The 18395-nt window shown below is 41.4% G+C and overlaps 2 long non-coding RNA genes across 2 annotated transcripts in view; one reads left to right on the top strand and one right to left on the bottom strand.

The window, feature by feature from the left end:
* Window positions 1-2605: 2605 nt before the first annotated feature.
* On the bottom strand, window positions 2606-3934 carry LOC118524026 (uncharacterized). Its single transcript, XR_004911389.2, has 2 exons — window positions 3154-3934; window positions 2606-2854 (listed from the first exon to the last, which is right to left on the bottom strand). It is a non-coding gene; the product is annotated as an uncharacterized LOC118524026 (long non-coding RNA).
* A 133-nt stretch (window positions 3935-4067) lies between these two features.
* The window catches only part of LOC118524023 (uncharacterized), a 35999-nt gene continuing 21671 nt past the window's right edge, over window positions 4068-18395 (top strand). Inside the window, exon 1 of the long non-coding RNA XR_013443968.1 lies at window positions 4068-4252. This is a non-coding gene — a long non-coding RNA (uncharacterized LOC118524023). The remainder of the gene's footprint in view (window positions 4253-18395) is intronic.

Here is an 18395-nt window from a genome sequence, read left to right as displayed (position 1 = left end):
AAAGAAGGCAACGCCTGGCTTCAAAGGTTCAAAGGACAGGCTGACTTTCTCAAGAGAGGCTAATTCAGCTGGTGACTTGAAGTGGAAGCCAATGCTCATTGCCAATTCCAAAAATCCTAGGGTCCTTAAGAATCATGCTAAATCTACTGTCTGTGCTCTATAAATGGAACAAAGCCTAGATGACAGCTCATCTGTTACAATGGGATTTACTGAATATTTTAAGCTCAAGATTGAGATATACCACTTAGAAAAAAAGGATTCCTTTCAAAATAGAACCAGTTGTTCACAATGTACCTGGTCACCCAAGAGTTCTAATGGAGATGGACAAGATTAATGTTGTTTTCATGCCTGCTAACACATCCTGCAGCCCATGGATCAAGGGGTAATTCTGACCTTCAAGTCTCATTATTTAAGAAATACCTTGAAGTGCCTGGGTGCCTTAGTCAATTGAGACTCTGCCTTCGGCTCAGGTCATTATCCTGTGGTCCTGGGATTGAGCCCCGCACTGGACTCCCTGCTCAGCGGGGAGCCTGCTTCTCCCTCACCCTCTGCCTGCTGCTCTCCCTGCTTGTGCTGTCAAATAAATAAAATCTTAAAAAAAAAAAAGAAATCTTTAGTAAGACTATAGCTGCCATAGATAGTGATTCCTCTGATTAATCTGGGCAGAGTAAATCAAAGACCTGGGAGGGCTTCACCATCCCAGATGCCATTAAGAACATTTATGGTTCAGGCGCCTGGGTGGCTCAGTTGTTTAAGTGTCTGCCTTCAGCTCAGGTCATGATCCCGGGGTCCTGGGATTGAGTCCCACATCGGGTTCTCGGCGCAGCAGGGAGTCTGCTTCTCCCTCTACCCTTACCCCCTGCTCATGATCTCTCTCTCTCACTCAAATAAATAAAATCTTAAAAAAAAAAAAGAACATTTATGATTCATGGGAAGAGGTCAAACTATCAACAGGAACAGGAGTTTGGAAGTTGATTCCAGCCTTCATGGGTGGCTTTGAGGGGTTCAAGACTTCAGTGGAGGAAGTCAATGCAGATCTTCTAGCAAGAGAACTAGAAGTGTGGCCTGAAGATGGGACTGAACTGCTACAATCTCGTGATAAAACCTGAATAGATGAGGAGTTGCTTCTTATGGATGAGCAAAGAAAGAGGTTTCTTGAGATGGAATCTACACCTGGTAAAGATGCTGTGAAGATTGTTGAAATGACAACAAAGGATTTAGAATATCACATGAACCTAGTTGTAAAGCAGCAGCAGGGTTTGAGAGGATGGACTCCAGTTTTGAAAGAAGTTCTACTGTGGATAAAATGCTATAAAAAAGCATCACATGCTACGGAGAAATTTTTTGTGGAAGGAAGAGTCAGTTGATGCAGCAAACTTCACTGTCTTATTTTAAGAAATAATCACAGCCACCCCAACTTTCACAACTACCACCCTGATCAGTCAGCGGCCCTCAACACTTGAGGCAAGACCGTCCAACAGCAAAAAGATTACAATTCACTGAAAGGTCAGATAATGGTTAACATTTTTTATTTTATTTATTTATTTTTAAGATTTTTATTTATTCATTTGAGACAGATAGAGAGAGAGCATAAGCAGGTGGAGTTGCAGAGGGAGAGGGAGAAGCAGGCTCTCCACTGAGCAGGGAGCCAGATGTGGGACTCGATCCCAGGATCCTGGGATCATGACCTGAGCCGAAGGCAGAGGCTTAACCATCTGAGCCACCCAGGCACCCAATGGTTAACATTTTTTAATCAACCAAATATTTTTTTTAATGATTTTATTTATTTATTTGACAGAGAGAGAGAGAGACAGAGAGGGAACACAAGCAGGGGGAGTGGGAGAGGGAGAAGCAGGCTCTCTGCCGAGCAGGGAGCCTGATGCGGGACTTGATCCCAGGACCCTAGGATCATGACCTGAGCTGAAGGCAGACACTTAATGACTGAACCACCCAGGCGCCCCTCAACCAAATATTTTTTTTTTTTTTTTTTTTTAAGATTTTATTTTTATTTGAGAGAGAGAATGAGATAGAGCATGAGAGGGGGAAGGGTCAGAGGGAGAAGCAGACTCCCTGCTGAGCAGGGAGCCCGACGCGGGACTCGATCCTAGGACTCCAGGCTCATTCCCTGAGCCGAAGGCAGTCGCTTAACCAACTGAGCGACCCAGATGCCCGCAACCAAATATTTTTAAATTAATGCATATACATTGTTTTTTTCAGCCATAATACTGCACACTTAATAGGCTACAGTATAGTGTAAACATAACTTTTGTACGTATTGGGAAACCAAAAAATTAATCTGATTCACTTTATTGTGATACGTGCTTTATAGTGGTGGCCTGGAACCAGACCTGCAGTATCTTCACAGTATGCCTGTATCCTAGAGAAATGTGCTTACCTGCATACCAGTAGTTATGCACATATATGCTCCAGCAGCATTGTAATAGCCCAAAATTGAAAAGTATCAAACTAACCACCAATGACATAATGAACATATATGTTAACCTATTTATATAAGGATACACTATCAAACATTATGAAAAAATACACAATACAGGCAAATTTCACATTACAGTGTTAAAAAAATAATACAGGACAGAAAGTCACATAAAGTTAAAAAGTACGCTTATTATTTATTGATGCATAATTAGGTAGGTAAACTATAATGAAAAAACTGATTATCATAAAAGAGGGGTGGATGGGAAGGGTGATTTTGATTTTGATTAGGATGTTATTGAAGTGCTTGCAATGTTCTATGTTGTGACCTGGGTGGTTACCTGAGTGTTCTCTTTATATTTCTTAAACTTGATTTTTTTTTATTGTTACTTTGTATATTTTCCAAATTCTCCAAACTGATCTGTAATTTTATAAGCAGAAAAAATACGTTAAATAAAATAAAAAGACAACACAGGAGAAAACTGAAACATTTGTCAAATTACTAACAGTTGGTTAGGGGGACGGCAAGACACACTGGGCTCTTTAACATAAACACCCCACCCCAACATTTTCTCAAATGGTAAATACAAGAAACCGGGCCACTTGATGGGCCTAGGTCAGGCATCAAAGGGGGGAAAAAAAAATCAAATCAGGAGGCAAGGAAATCAAGGAAAAAATGAATTGCCACAAAAAGAAAACGAAAAAGAAACACCAAGGTACCTCGTAAGTGGTTCTCAGACATGCACCTCTTGGAGAAGGGCAGAACTGAGATGGTGGAGAAGATTCACGAGAGGCCAGGATCTTCCTGGAGTCCAGACTGACCAATTTGAAACTACCCTCAGCTCCAGGCCCTACCAACGCGCAACCACGTACTCACACACGGGACCTTCTTGCCACCTCAACGCATCGCAGGGGCGCGTCTGGGAGGCAGTAGTCAGGCCGCGGGGCGCTGGAGGCACAGGCACCGCCCCCCCGCCCCCAGGTGCGGCAGAGGGTCACAGACGCCCCGGGGAAACAGCGGCCGCCGTACACGCAAGCACACACCTCCATCACGCCTCCGCCCCTGCCCGCTCGCAGTCCTGAGGCTCCTACCGGGTCGCCCTGCCCAGGATTTGGGAAGCCCCCGCTTTCAGCGTCCTCTGGGTGCAGTCAGGAACGACCCACGCTGCCCTGCGGATCTGACGCGCTTGTGCCCCAGAACCCTGAGCCCACAGAGCCCGAATTCTCCTGCCAACCCCAAAAGAAGCGCCAAAACCCCGGGGTAACTGGAGTTGCGATGCAGAGCCTGTGGGAAACGCGGCGCAGCGCCGGCTCAGTGGCTCAGACACGGAGGCCGGCACCTGCAGCCCTGCCAGCACCACGCCTACTCTCAGATGCGGCAGCCACGCCTGGCCGCACACACAGATGGTTCTGGAAGCGTCTTTCCAGGCCGGCCCACTCCCCAGGGCGCCAAACGTTGCGCGGCTGCTCACGCCGCAAACACCGCGGAAATGTCGCGCAGAGCCGTAAAAGCAGCGGGCTGGACGAGGGAGGCCCTCGGCTGGTGCGGCAGGGACTCCTGGGAAATGTCGCGCAGAGCCGTAAAAGCAGCGGGCTGGACGAGGGAGGCCCTCGGCTGGTGCGGCAGGGACTCCTGGGAAATGTCGCGCAGAGCCGTAAAAGCAGCGGGATGAACGAGAGAGACTCTGGGCACCGGAGCAGAGGCATTTGGGCAACGTCACGCAGAGGCTTAAAAGCGGCGGGACGGACGAGGGAAGCGCTCAGCTCGGGCGCTTGGGACTTGGGAAATGTCGCGCAAAAGAGCTGCTGGACCCACAAGGTAGGTGGTCGTCCTACCTCTCAGTGTCTGGCCTGGGGGTGGGGGACGCCGAAACTCGGCCTGGTCGCCCCTGCGGAATCCTGAGAGTTCTGGCCCAGCTCCCAGCTGTCCGAGTTCAGACAAAAGTGCACATGATTTAGGCGTTCTCGGTGGCGGCTAGTATTGGGTGGAACGAGGACGTGGGTGTTGGGTGGGTGAAGGGGCGGCATCTGCGAGCCGGGGAGGCGAGTAGCTGTGTCCTGAGCTTGGGCCGGTAGGAATATGTAGTTGGGGTAGGATTGGGCTGAGGGAAGCTTCGGCGTGTTTGCCGGTGAGACAGTGTTTGGGATGCTGGGTGAATAGGAATCTACAAGGATACAAGATGGGGTGCTGTGACTCAAAGGAGGTGTGTCCTGTGGGGGAGGAGGTTTGTGAGTGAGAGCCCTAAACCGCAGACGTTCTTCTTTGATCAGTCAAAACATCAGTGCATTTCACATGTGGAGAGTCAGAAATTACTTAAAACAGATCGAAACAGACGTTTATTTCGGTATGCATGCAAGATCCGAATTTGTTTTTAAACAAGAAAGAATATTTGAAAAGAATATTTTGCTACTGGGTGCCTATGTTTGCCAAATCTGTGAGGGAAGATGTTCACTCTCTTCTTTGGTGGATAGTTGGGGACTCGGGGGGATTGGCCCAAATTTGCCAGCTTTGGGCCAAAGTAAAGCAGTAAAGTTTACCAGGCAATGTCCCGAAGAGCTCAGAATTGAGGAATGCAGCAAATGTCTAAGTCAGATAGTGTTTGTGCTCATTTTGTGAAGAGAAAACATTGGCTTAAAATAGAATTTAGGGCTGAATACAATGCGACATGGAGGCTGGACTAGTTTACTGTGATCACAGATCATTTAAAACGTTTCTATGAAGATTTATTTTTAATTTATTTCACCGTCATCATTCTTCATGTGATTATAAATAATAGAATTCAGTAGGATAGCTGGGGATAAAATTATACTAATGGCATTATTAAAACAATAGTTAAGGTGGAATGGAAGTAAAGACCCCCTTTCCCACTTTACAATAGACACTAATAAGAATTGGAAATAAACGACATAAAATAAGCAAGGCCTATTTTAGAAAAAATATGAACACTCTAGAAAAATGTAAACCTTAAGTGGAAGGATAGCCTAATTGTAGATAGGGAGACTAAACATCAGCTATCAGTTCACAGGACCAAAAAATAAGGATCTAAAACAGCAAACATAAGGTCGATTTTATGCACAAATCTTGATTTTTAACACTCTGGTAGGAAGATAATACCATCTTCTCAAGCACATGTGAAACATTCATAAAACTAATAATACAGATTTCAAAGAAAAAATTTCCTTAAAGTAAAAATAGGACAATATTCTTTTATCACAATGGAGCAAAACTAGAAATTAATTTTTCAAATGACATACACTTGGAATTTAAAAAGCTATCAAAAGTAAACTTGTTCAAAGAAAATGCAAAATGATACTGCAAATTTTAAAAGAAAATTGATAAAGCACAATATATCAAACAGCAATATACACTTAAAGCAATTAAAGGAAATTTTATAGCCTTAAATTCGTAAGACTATAAGAAAGAGAATTAAATTTTCAACTCAGAAGAAAAAAAAAAACTAACAGTAAATCAAAACAAAGCAGAAGGGAATAAATTATAAAAGTAAATTCCAAAATTAATAAAGCTTAAAAGAGAAATGAAAACTATGTAAGTGAATAAGTAATTAACTATCTGTGCCACCCAGGTACCCAAAACTATGTAAGTGAATAAGTAAATAAACATAGTGTGATAAAAACCAAAATAGTCAAACCACTCACCGCAAATCCAGAAAAAAATGAAGAAAAATGTAAAGAGTGATCAGGAGAAATAACTGTGAAAGAGGAAATTTTAGCAATAAACTATTTTCACAGTTCTTTTTTAAAAAAGATTTATTTCTTTATTTGAGGAGGGGAAGGGGAGAGAGAGTCCCAGGCAGACTCTGCACTGAGCTGACGTGGGGCTCAATCCCACGACCCCAAGATCATGACCTGAGCTGAAATCAAGAATTGGAGGCTTAACTGACTCTTAACCCAGGCACCCCTATTTTCACAATTCTATGTAAAATAATAAGAGAGTAAAAACAAAAGAGTGCTTTGGTAAGTTAGTAGGTTCCTAGGAAAATACATTTATCAAAAGTGACAAGTTATGATAAAAAGCATGAATTTATAAACAAATTTTATTAGAAGAAATGAAGAAATGTAACCCTCTCACAGAACAGGATCAGTCATAGAAACTTTCACAGAAGAATTCTACCAAAAAGATGGAAAGTTTCAAGTTAGTAAATGGGACACATACATTTGGATCAAAACCCGAAGGAAAATGTACAAAAAGAGCTGTAGACAAATCTCAGTAATGAATATTGATTTAAAAATTTTAAATATTAGCAGAAACCAACAGCATATTAAAATAAAACCTCACCCAAAAAACCTTTATCCAAAAATGCCAGGATGCCTCAATATTTGGAATTGAATCAGCATAACTAATCTTGTACATAGATCTAAGGAAAAAAGTCATAAAAATTTCTCCCCTAAGCACTTGAAAAGATCTTACAAAATCCAACACCCTTTTCTTCCTTTCTTTATTTTTTTGGGGCTTGAACCTGAGTTCAAGACCTGAGCTGAGATAAAGAGTCTGACACTTAACCAACAGAGCCATCCAGGTGCCTCTCAACACCCATTTCTAACTTAAAAAAAAAAAAATAGCTGCAGTAAGAATTGATGTATCCCAGAACTAAAACAAGTATCTTCCTTAATATGTAAAACAATAGAAACATTTTGTTAAGTTCAGAATCAAAGCAAGTATGTTAACTTTCTACGCTGGCATTAGCCAATGAAATCAGTGAGAAAACAATGAGAGTTGTATAAATTTAAAAAGAAATGAAACTATTTACAGAAGAAATAAAATACATCTAGAAAGTTCAGTAGTCAATAATTTAAAAAATTACTGAATGATGCACCAGGATTTTAAATTAATACACAAATTTAATAGCCTTCATTTAAAAAAAACAAGTTATGACAATAAGGAAAATCTCAACATATTTTTTTTTTTAAGATTTTATTTATTTATTTGACACGGACACAGCGAGAGAGGGAACACAAGCAGGAGGAGCGGGAGAGGGAGAAGCAGGCTTCCCGCGGAGCAGGGAGCTCGATGCAGACTCGATCCCAGGACCCTGGGACCACGACCTGAGCCGAAGGCAGACGCTTAACGACTGAGCCACCCAGGCGCCCCTCAGCATATTTTTTGAAAAGATAAAATACTTAAAAGTAGAATGTGAAAAGCTGTAAGAAGAAAATTTTATACTAGTCACAAAATAGACTTGGTCAAATGCTGTCATAAAGATAAATTTTTTCTAAGTTGATATAGAACTTCAACATAATTCCCCAAATAAGCAAACAAGGTTTCATGCTGGAGATAAAAGCTGAATTTGCAAAAAATTTAACAATTAAAAAGCTGGGAATCTTGGAAAGGACTGGCAGTGAAGGAGGTTTTGCTAACATATTCTAGATCCTAGGTGATTGTAACATTGTAGAGTTAGAGCATGAGTAGACAAAGGGAATAAAGTATAAGATCCAGAAATGGACTGAAGTATATTTGGATAGTGTATACCTAATATGGCATAAGAAATCACTGGGGAAAAGATTAATTCTTTAATAAATGTCATTGTGACAGTGATAACCATTTGGACAAAAGATAAAATTGAGTCCATACTTGACAACATAAACCAAAACAAATTCCAAGTATGTTAGAAATCTAAATAGAAGAGGGGCGCCTGGGTGGCTCAGTTGGTTAAGCGACTGCCTTCGGCTCAGGTCATGATCCTGGAGTCCTGGGATCGAGTCCCACATCGGGCTCCCTGCTCAGCAGGGAGTCTGCTTCTCTCTCTCTGATCCTGCTCCCTCTCGTGCTCTCTCTCATTCTCTCTCTCGCAAATAAAAAAAAAAAGAAATCTAAATAGAAGAAACCAAACCACACAATTACTAGAATAAAAAGAGCATTCTTTCATAATTTGGGTATGGGTAAGGACTTTTCAGTTACTACTCAAACCAAAAGCAGTAAGAGAAGTGATTAAGAAATTTGTATTAAAAACTGTAGGGCAGGGGCACCTGGGTGGCTCAGTCAAGTAAGTGTCTGCCTTCGGCTCGGGTCATGATCCTGGGGTCCTGGGATTGAGCCCAACATCCAGCTCTCCACTTAGCGGGGACCCTGCTTCTTACTCTCCACCCTTGCGCCCCCCCCCCCCCCGGTACTTTCTCCCTCTCTCTCTCAAATAAAAAAATAAAATCTTTAAAAAAAAAAGAAATGCAAATGATTTAAAAATAATGGTATGGCAAAAAATATAAGCACAACAAGACAGATAATGCATTTGGAATAGTATTTGCAATTTACCTCATAGATAAGGGCTAACTTAATATATAAAAAGCTTCTTAAAATTCTTATTTTTTAGTTCAGGTAAAATTAACGCACCGTGTTACATTAGTTTCAGGTGTACAATACAGTGATTCAGCAATTCTGTACATTATTCAGTGCTCATTATAAGTGTACTCTTAATCCCCTTCACCTATTTCACCCATCCGCCCACCGACCTCCCCTCTGGCAACCACCAGTTCTCTATATTTGAATCTTTTTATCTCTTTTTTTCTTTATTTCTTAAATTCACATAGGAAAGTCATACGGTTTTTGTGTTTCTCTGACTATATTTCACTTAGCTTTATATTCTCTGGATTCATTTATATTGCAGATGGCAAGATTATATTCTTTTTTATGGCTGAGTAATATTCCATTGTGTGTGTGTGTGTGTGTGTGTGTGTGTGTGTGGTGTGTGTGTGTGTGTGTGTATGTATGCCACATCTTCTATATCCATCCACCTATGGATGGACAGTTGGGTTGCTTTCATATTTTGGCTATTGTAAATAATGCTGCAGTAAACATAGGGGTGTGTATATCTTTTTGGATTAGTGTTTTGTTTTCTTTGGGTAAATAGCCAGCAGTGGAATTACTGGATCATATGGTAGTTCTATTTTTAATTTTTTGAGGAACCTCCGTACTGTTTTCCATAGTGGCTGCACCAATCTGCATTCCTCCCAACAGTGTCGGAGGGTTCCCTCTTCTCTGCACCTTGCCAGCGCTTGTTTCTGTGTGATTTGAGCCATTTGGAAAGGTACGAGGTGATACTGTAGTTTTGATTTCCATTTCTCTCATGATGAATGATGAGCATCTTTCATGTTCTATTGGCCATCTGTATGTCTTCTTTGGATAAATGTCTATTTATGTCTTCTGCCCTTTTAAATTGGATTTTTGTTGTCTTTTTTGGTGTTGAGTTATATATATTCTTTATGTATTTTGGATATTAAGCCCTTATCAGGTATATTCTTTGCAAATATCTTCTCCCATTCAGTCGGTTGTCTTTTAGTTTTGTTGATGGTTTTCTGCTACTTCATTATTAAAGGTATAGAAATGTAGTATTTCTGTATATTGATTTTGTATCCTATGATTTTACTCAATTCGTTTATCAATTCTAGTAGTTTTTTGGTGGAGTCACTCGGGTTTTCTGTATATAGTATGTCATCTGACAGTTTTAGTTCTTCCTTACCAATTTGGATGCCTTTTATTGTCTGATTGCTGTAGCTAGGACTTCAGTACTATGTTGAGTAAGAGTGGTGAGAGTGGACGGACATCCTTGTCTTGTTCCTTACCTTAGGGGACGTGCTCTCAGTTTTTCACCATTGCATATGTTAGCTGTTTTTCAAATATATATCTATTATTGAGGTATGTTCCCTCTAAATCTGCTTTGTTAAGCGTTTTTATCTTGAATGGATTTTTACTTTGTCAAATGCTTTTTTTGCATTTACTGTAATGGACATTATTATTTTTTTATGATCATGATTTTTATTCTTTGTCTTGTTGATGTGATGTATCACATTGATTTGCAAATATTAAACCATCGTTGCATCCCAGGAATAAGGCCCATTTGATCGTGGTGAATGATTTTTTGGATGTATTGTTGGTTCAGTTTGCTATTATGTTACTGAGGATTTTTGCATCTGTAGTCAGAGATACTGGCCTGTAGTTCTCTCTCTCTCTTTTTTTTTTTTTTGTAGTGTCTTCTAGTTTTGGTATGAGGGTCCTGCTGGCCTCATAGAATGCATTTGGTAGCTTGTCTTTTCTGTTTTTTCAAATAGTTTGAGAAGAATAGGTATTCTTTAAATGGTAGAATTTCCCCACGAAGCCATTTGTTTCTGGACTTTTGTTTGTTGGGAATTATTTGATTACCTATTCAATTTCATTGCTAGTAATCTGTTCAAATTTTCTATTTCTTCCTGATTCAGTTTTGGGAGGTTATATGTTTCTAGGAATTTACCATTTCTTCTGGGTTGTTCAATTTGTTGGTATACACATATATATGTATATATATAATTTTTTTGTAGTGGTCTCTTAGAATCCTTTGTATTTTTATTGTTTTTTTTTTTTTTTAAAGATTTTATTTATTTGACAGAGAGAGACACACTGAGGGCAGGATCACAAGCAGGGGGAGAGGGAGAAACAGGCTTCCCACGGAGCAGGGAGCCTGACGTGGGGCTCGATCCCAGGACCCTAGGATCATGACCTGAGCCAAAGGCAGATGCTTAACGACTGAGCCACCCAGGCGCCCCAGAATCCTTTGTATTTCTGTGGTGTCGGTTGTTATTTCCCCTCTTTCATTTTTGATTTTAAGTCTTTTTTTTTTTTTTCCTCTGTTGAATCTGGCTAAAGGTTTATCAATTTTATTGGTGTTTTCAAAGAACCAGGTTCTGGTTTCATTGGTCTATTTTTGTGGTGGTGGTGTTTCTCTATTTTGTTTATTTCTGCTCTTACCTTTATTATTTACTTCCTACTACTGGGTTTAGGCTTTGTACTTCTTCTTTTAGTTCTTTCAGGTGTAAGGTTATGTTGTTTATTTTGTTTTGTTTTTGCTCTTTTTGTTTTGCTTTTGAGGAAGGCCTGTATTGCTATAATCTCTTAGAAGAACTTTTGCTGCATCCCAAAGACGTTAGACTGGTTGTGTTTTTATTTTCATTTGTCTCCATGTATTTTTTGACTTTTTGATAATCTTGGTTGACCCATTGTTTAGTAGCTTGTTATTTAACCTCCATGTACAGTTGTTCTTTCCAGAATTCTTCTTGTGGTTGATTTGTAGTTTCATAGCATTGTGGTTGGAAAAGATGCATGATACAATTTCAGTATTTTTTAGTTTGTTGAGACATGTTTTGTGGCCTGACATGATCTAGGGTATGTTCTCTATGCACTTGAAAAGAATGTGTATTTTGTCTTAGTATGGAATGTTCTGTGTATGTCTGTTAGATCCATCTAGTCCAATGTGTCATTCAAAGCTATTGTTTCCTTGTTGATTTTCTGTTTCCGTGATCTATCCATTAATGTAAGTGGGTGTTACAGTTCCCTACTATTGTATTACTATCAACTTTTTGCTTTATGTTTGTTAATAGTCTCTTTATGTATTTCGGTACTCCCATGTTGGGTACGTAAATATTTACAATTGCTATAGCCTCCTTTTGGATTGTTTCCTTTATGATTGTGAAGCATCCTTTTTTTTTTTTTTAAAGATTTATTAATTGTAGGGGGAAGAGCGCGCATGTGTGCGAGCAAGTGGGGGGAGGGGCAGAAAGAGAAGGGGAGAGACAGAGAGAGAGAAAATCCTCAAGCAGACTCCCTGCTGTGTGTGGAGCCTGAAGCAGGGCTTGATCCCAGGACCCCGAGATCATGACCTGAGCTGAAATCAAGAGTCCACCGCTCAACTGACTGAGCCACCTAGGTGCTCCTCTTTGTTTCTTGTTAGTCTTTATTTTAAAGTATATTTTGTCCAATGTAAGTATTGCTATCCCAGCTTTCTACTAGCTTTCATTTACATAATAATTGCTTTTCCATCCCTTCACTTTCAGTGTGTGTCTTTAGGTCTGAAATGAGTCTCTTGTAGGCAACATATAGGTTTGTCTTGCTTTTTTATCCATTCTGTAACCCATGTCTTTTGAATGGAGTGTTTAGTTCATTTACATTCGATGTAATTGTGGATTGGTTTGTATATATTGCCATTTTGTTACTTGCTGTATGGTTGTTTTAGTAGTTCCTCTGTGTTCCTTTCTTTTTTTTTTTTTTTTTTTTTTTTTTTTTTTTTTTAAAGATTTTATTTATTTATTTATTTGAGAGAGAGAGAGAGAGAGAAACAGCATGAGAGGGGAGAGGGTCAGAGGGAGAAGCAGGCTCCCCGCTGAGCCGGGAGCCCGATGTGGGACTCGATCCCAGGACTCCGGGACCATGACCTGAGCCGAAGGCAGTCGCTTAACCAACTGAGCCACCCAGGCGCCCGTGTGTTCCTTTCTTCAGTTGCTCTTTTCTCATGGTTTGCTGGCTTTATTTTAATTTTTTAAAAAAGATTTTATGTATTTGAGAGAGCGCGCGTGCGCGCATGAGGATGGGGGAGGGGCAGAGGGAGAAGCAGGCTCCCCGCTGAGCAGGGAGCCCAGTGCGGGACTGGATCCCAGGACCCTGGGATCATGATCTGAGACAAAGGCTGGCTATGGCTGGCTTTCTTTAGTGATATACTTTGGATTCCTTTTTCTTTATTTTTTGCATATCAATTACAAGTTTTTGATTTGTGGTTACTGTCAGGTGTATACATGATATCTTATGCATATAGCAGTCTATATTAAGATGATGGTTGCCTAAGTTTAAACTAATTCTAAAAGCACTAAATTTTTACTTCTCTTTCTCCCATTTTTCAGGTATATTGTGTCATACCTTACATTCTTTTATTTTGTGAATCCCTTGACTGATTTTTTTTTTTAAGATTTTATTTATTTGACAGAGAGAGAGACAGCAAGAGAGGGAACACAAGCAAGGGGAGTGGGAGAGGGAGAAGCAGGCTTCCCGCGAAGCAGGGAGCCTGATGCGGGGCTTGATCCCAGGACCCCGGGATCATGACCTGAGCTGAAGGCAGATGCTTAACCATCTGAGCCACCCAGGCGCCCCATCCCTAGACTGATTTTTATAGGTGTACTGAATTTTACTGCTTTTGTGCTTCCTACTTTTTTTTCTCCTACTTATGGTCCTTCCTTTCCACTCAAACAGTCCCCTTTAATATTTTTTGTAAGGCCAGTTTAGTGGTGATGAATTCTAACATATTTGTCTGGTAAACTCTTTATCTTTACTATTTTGAATGGTACCCTTGCTGGATAGAGTATTCTTTGCTGTATGTTTTTTTCTTTCAGCACTTTTGAATATATCATGCCACTCCCTTCTGGCCTGCAAAGTTTTTGCTGAAAAGTCAGTTCATAGCTCTGTGGGGTTTCCCTTGTATGTAAGTCTTTACTCTTACTGCTTTTAGAATTTTCTGTCACTACTTTTGACCATTTCAGTTACTGTGTTTCTTGTTGTGGACCTCCTTGGGTTGATTTTGTTGGGGAGTGTTTGCCTCCAGATCAGGATTTCTGTTCCTTCTTCAGATGTGGGAAGTTTTGAGCTATTATTTCTTGAAATAAATTTTCTTCCCTCTTTCTCTCTTTTCTCCTTCTGGGATCCTTATAACATGAATGTTACTACACTTGATGGTGTCATGGAATTTGTTAAGTCTATTTTTATTTTTTATTATTATTTTTTCCCTCTCCTCTTCAGATTGCTTTCTATTACTGTGTCCTCCAAGTCACTGATCTGTTCTTCTGGTTCCTCTAGTCTATTTATTCTCTCTAGTGTATTTTTAATTTCAATATTGAGTTTTTCATCTCTGATTGGTTCTTTTTTATGTTTTCTCTTTGTCAGGGTTCTTACTGAGGTCCTCCATTTTTTCCTCTAGTCCAGTATCTTTTTGACCATTATTTTAAATTCTATATCAGATATACTAATTAGCGCTCTTGCTGTGATTTGTTCTGTTCTTTCATTTGGGACATACTCCTTTGTCTCCTCCTTTTGCCTAGCTCTGTGTCTGTTTCTGTGAGTTAGGAAAGTCAGCTACATGGGGCGCCTGGGTGGCTCAGATGGTTAAGTGTCTGCCTTTGGCTCAGGTCGTGATCCCGGGGTCCTGGGATCGAGTCCCGCATCGGGCTCCCTGCTCGGCAGGAGGCCTGCTTCTCCCTCTCTGTCTCCTGCTCCCCCTGCTTGTGCTCTCTCGCTCTCTCTGTCAAATAAATAAATAAATAAAATCTTCTAAAAAAAAAAAAGGAAAGTCAGCTACAACTTCTGCTCTTGAAAGTTGTGGCCTTATGAGGAAGAGGTCCTGTAGTGCCCTGCAGTGCAATGCCCCCTGCTCCCCAGAACCTGGCACTTCAGAGGTATGGCTGCTGTCCTGTGTGTGTTGCAGCAGGGGTGTCCTCCTGTTTTGGCTGAGCCACATTTGCCTTCAGACCAGTTATCTGCAATGGCTCTCTTTGCCTGCTGTGGGCAGGGTTTGGTTCGTGTGTTGTTAGTGGGCCTGTCTGGGGCCGCGTGGGGCTTGAATTGAGTCAGACCAGGTCTTTGCCAGAGGTGTAGTAGCATCAAACTGCAGGTCACTCTTCCTGTGTTGTCCCCTTAGAAGCTTTCATTGGTGGGCAGGTCCTGCAGTCAGACCAGATGTGTGCTCCCAGTCCACTGCTGGGGCCACGGATGGACTGTTGTACGTGGTTATCTTTCTCTCGCCTTGGGGCAGGAGTCCGTGTGGAGTGGTGCAGGCTTCTGTTGGGGTGCTTGTTGCACACTGCCGTGCTGTGGCACTGCTTTGAAGGGACTCTTGTAAGGATATGTTGGAGGGTGGGAGTCTGCAGGAGAACATGGGGATAGGGCATGGTGCCAGCAAAGTCTGTGCCTGTCTGCTCTGTGAGGGGAACTGCAGTCGCCCAGGAAGACTGTGGAGGCTGAAATGGAGGGGATGAGTCTGCAAAGGACATGGGCCTGTGTGCACTGTTAGCAAGCTAGTTAGAGAGTTGAACTGCACTGATTCCCATAGGTGTTCCTGTATCTACGCTGGAGGTTCGGGTGTTGGATGACACTCACCAGCTCCTTTGCTCTTGGAGACATCTTCCAAAGATTCCTGCTCCTCCGGCACCTGCTCTGAGATTAGTAAATAAATCTTTTTCTTGTATTCCTCAAGTGTTTTTGGAACTGCTGATTCTGTGCTGTATCTCATTGGGGCTGTTTGTTGTGCTGTCTCTTTAAGGGCGGAGACTCAGTTTACTTTCACCCTCCAGCTCTCCCAGAGACTACCCCACTGATCCTTAAAGTTCCAGGTGCTAAACCCCACTGATTGTAAGAACTTGCCAAACCAGTCCCATCTGGTTTTCAGAGTCAAATGGTACGGGAATTTGTCTTCTTTGGGCAGGTCCCCATGTCTGAGGTGCCTGGAGGGGCATCTCCTCTCCTCTCTCCACACCCTTGGCATCCTTCTGTGGATAGTCCTGTGGGTCTTTTTGGCTCTAGACCACATCTCCACACTTCCTACCCTCCTCAGTGTGGCCTCTTCTCTACATTTAGCTGTGGAGAGTCTGTTCTGCCAGTCTTCAGGTTTCTGGATTATTTACACCAGTGCGGGTGTTACCTAGTTGTATGCATGGGGTGAGGTGAACACAGGATCCTCCTGTTCCGCCATTTTCCCAGAAGTCCTGAAATGGAACTGATTTTTTAAGTTCGTTTATTAGTTTTAACAGCGTTTTCAGCAGAGTCTTTAGGATTTTCTGTATTAAGGTCATGTCACCTATATATAGAAACAATTTTACTTCTTGTTTTCTAATTTGGATGCCTTTTATTTCTTTTTCTTCCCTGATTTCTTTGGCTCAGACTTCCAGTATTATGTTCAAAGGAGTGGCAAGAGTGAGCACTCTTGTCCTGATCTTCAGTGAAAAAAAGCTTTCAACCTTTCACCTTAGAGTATGTTTGTTTTGTGGACTTGTCATACATGGCCTTTGTAATTCGAAGTATGTTCTGTCTGTGTCCTGTTATTTGAGTTTTTTTTAATCATGAAAGGATGTTGAATTTTGTCCATTGTTCTTTCTGCATCTATTGAAATGATGGGATTTTTTAGATTTTGTTCTATTAATGCAGTGTATATCATATTGGTTGATTTGCATATGTTGAACCTTCCTTGTATCCCAGTGATAAATCTCACTTGATCACGGTGAATTTTCCTTTTATTATTTTCTAAAGATTTTATTTATTAGAGAGAGAGCATGTGCGTGCTCGAGAGAGAGAGATAACACAAGTGGGTGGAGGGGCAGAGGTAGAGGAAGAAGCAGACTCCCCACTGAGCAGGGAGCCTGACGACTTCGGGCTCTGGGGCTTGATCCCAGGACCCTGAGATCGTGACCTGAGCCGAAGGCAGATACCTAACCGACTGAGCCACCCGGGCACCCCTGAATTATCCTTTTTTAATGGGCTGTTGAATTTACTTTGCTAGTATATTGTTGGGAATTTTTGCATTTATCTGGCATATTGGCCTGCAGTTTTCCAGTAGTGTCCTTATGTGTCTTTGTTCAGGAAAATGGAGTTTGGGAGTACTTTCTCCTATTTGATTTTCTGGACAACTTTGAGGAGTGGTGTTAATTCTGTACATGTTTGGTAGAATTTATGAGGGAAGCCATCTGGTTCTGGGCTTTTCTTCATTGGGAGACTTTTGATTACCAGTTCAGTCTCCTTATTAGTTCACATTTTCAATTTTTTTTCTGATTCATTCTTGGTAGGTTGTATTTTTCTGAGAATTTTTCTGTTTCTGTTTGATTGTTCAGTTTGTTGGCATATAGTTCATAGTAGCCTCTTTTGATCCTTTGTATTTCTATGGTATCAGTTGTAATGTTTTCTTTTCCATTTTTAATTTTGTTGACTTGGGTCCTCCCTCTATTCTGTGGCTAGTGTAGCTAAGGGTTTGTCAGTTTTATCTTTTCAAGGAACCAAGTCTTAGAACAATTTTTCTGTTCTCTGTTTCTGCTCTACTCTTTATTTCCTCCATTCTGCTAACCTTGGGCTTAATTTGTTCTTTTTCTTCTTTTGTTTGTTTTTTTGTTTTTGTGTGTGTGTGTTTGTATGTGTGGGTTTTTTTTTCAAGATTTTGTTTATTTGAGGGGCACCTGGGTGGCTCAGTCGGTTAAGTGGCTGCCTTCGGCTCAGGTCATGATCCCAGGGTCCTGGGATTGAGCCCCACATCGGGCTTCTTGCTCGGCGGGGAGCCTGCTCCTCCCACTCCCCCTGCTTGTGCTCGCTCTCTCACTATCTCTCTCTCTCTGTCAAATAAATAAAATAAAATAAAATTTTGTTTATTTGAGAGAGAGAGAGCGCACAAGGGGGTGTGGAGAGGGGGCAGAAGGAGAGGGAGAAGCAGACTCCCTGCTGAGCTGGGAGCCTGGCATGGGGCTTGATGCCAGGACCTGGAGATCATGACCCAAGCTGAAGGCAGATGCCCAAACATCTGAGTCACCCAGGTGCCCCTCATTCATTCATTCTTTTTTTTTTTTTTTTTTTTTTGACACAGACAGTGAGAGAGGGAACACAAGCAGGGGGAGTGGGAGAGGGAGAAGCAGGCTTCCCGCCGAGCAGGGAGCCCGATGTGGGGCTCGATCCCAGGACCCTGGCATCATGACCTGAGCCGAAGGCAGATGCTTAACGACTGAGCCACCCAGGTGCCCCCCCCTCATTCATTCATTCTTGAAGGAAATAGAATGAGAACATAATTGAAAGTGATTTCTTTTAAAGAAAGATTATAATAAGTTAACAATGCCAGTCAGTTGAAAACTCTGCTGCAAAGGAAAGGTTATTTGTTTGTTTTTAAACTAATAAAGTAGAAAAACAGATTCTAAATATATTCAGGGAAAGAAAAGGCTTTTGATTCTTATGTAACTGCAGGGCAATAGCCTTAAAACAAGAAATTCACAAGCAGTTTTATTTTTTTAATTTTTTAAATCTTTGTTAAAGATTTTACTTATTTATTTGACAGAGACACAGCGAGAGAGGGAACACAAGCAGGGGGAGTGGGAGAGGGAGAAGCAGGCTTCCTGCAGAGCAGGGAGCCCAATGCGGGGCTCCATCCCAGGACCCTGGGATCATGACCTGAGCCGAAGGCAGACGCTTAACG

The sequence above is a fragment of the Halichoerus grypus genome, chromosome 14, assembly GCF_964656455.1.
Source record: "Halichoerus grypus chromosome 14, mHalGry1.hap1.1, whole genome shotgun sequence".
Lineage (NCBI taxonomy): Eukaryota > Metazoa > Chordata > Mammalia > Carnivora > Phocidae > Halichoerus > Halichoerus grypus.
This window is presented reverse-complemented; position numbering and strand designations above follow the sequence as displayed.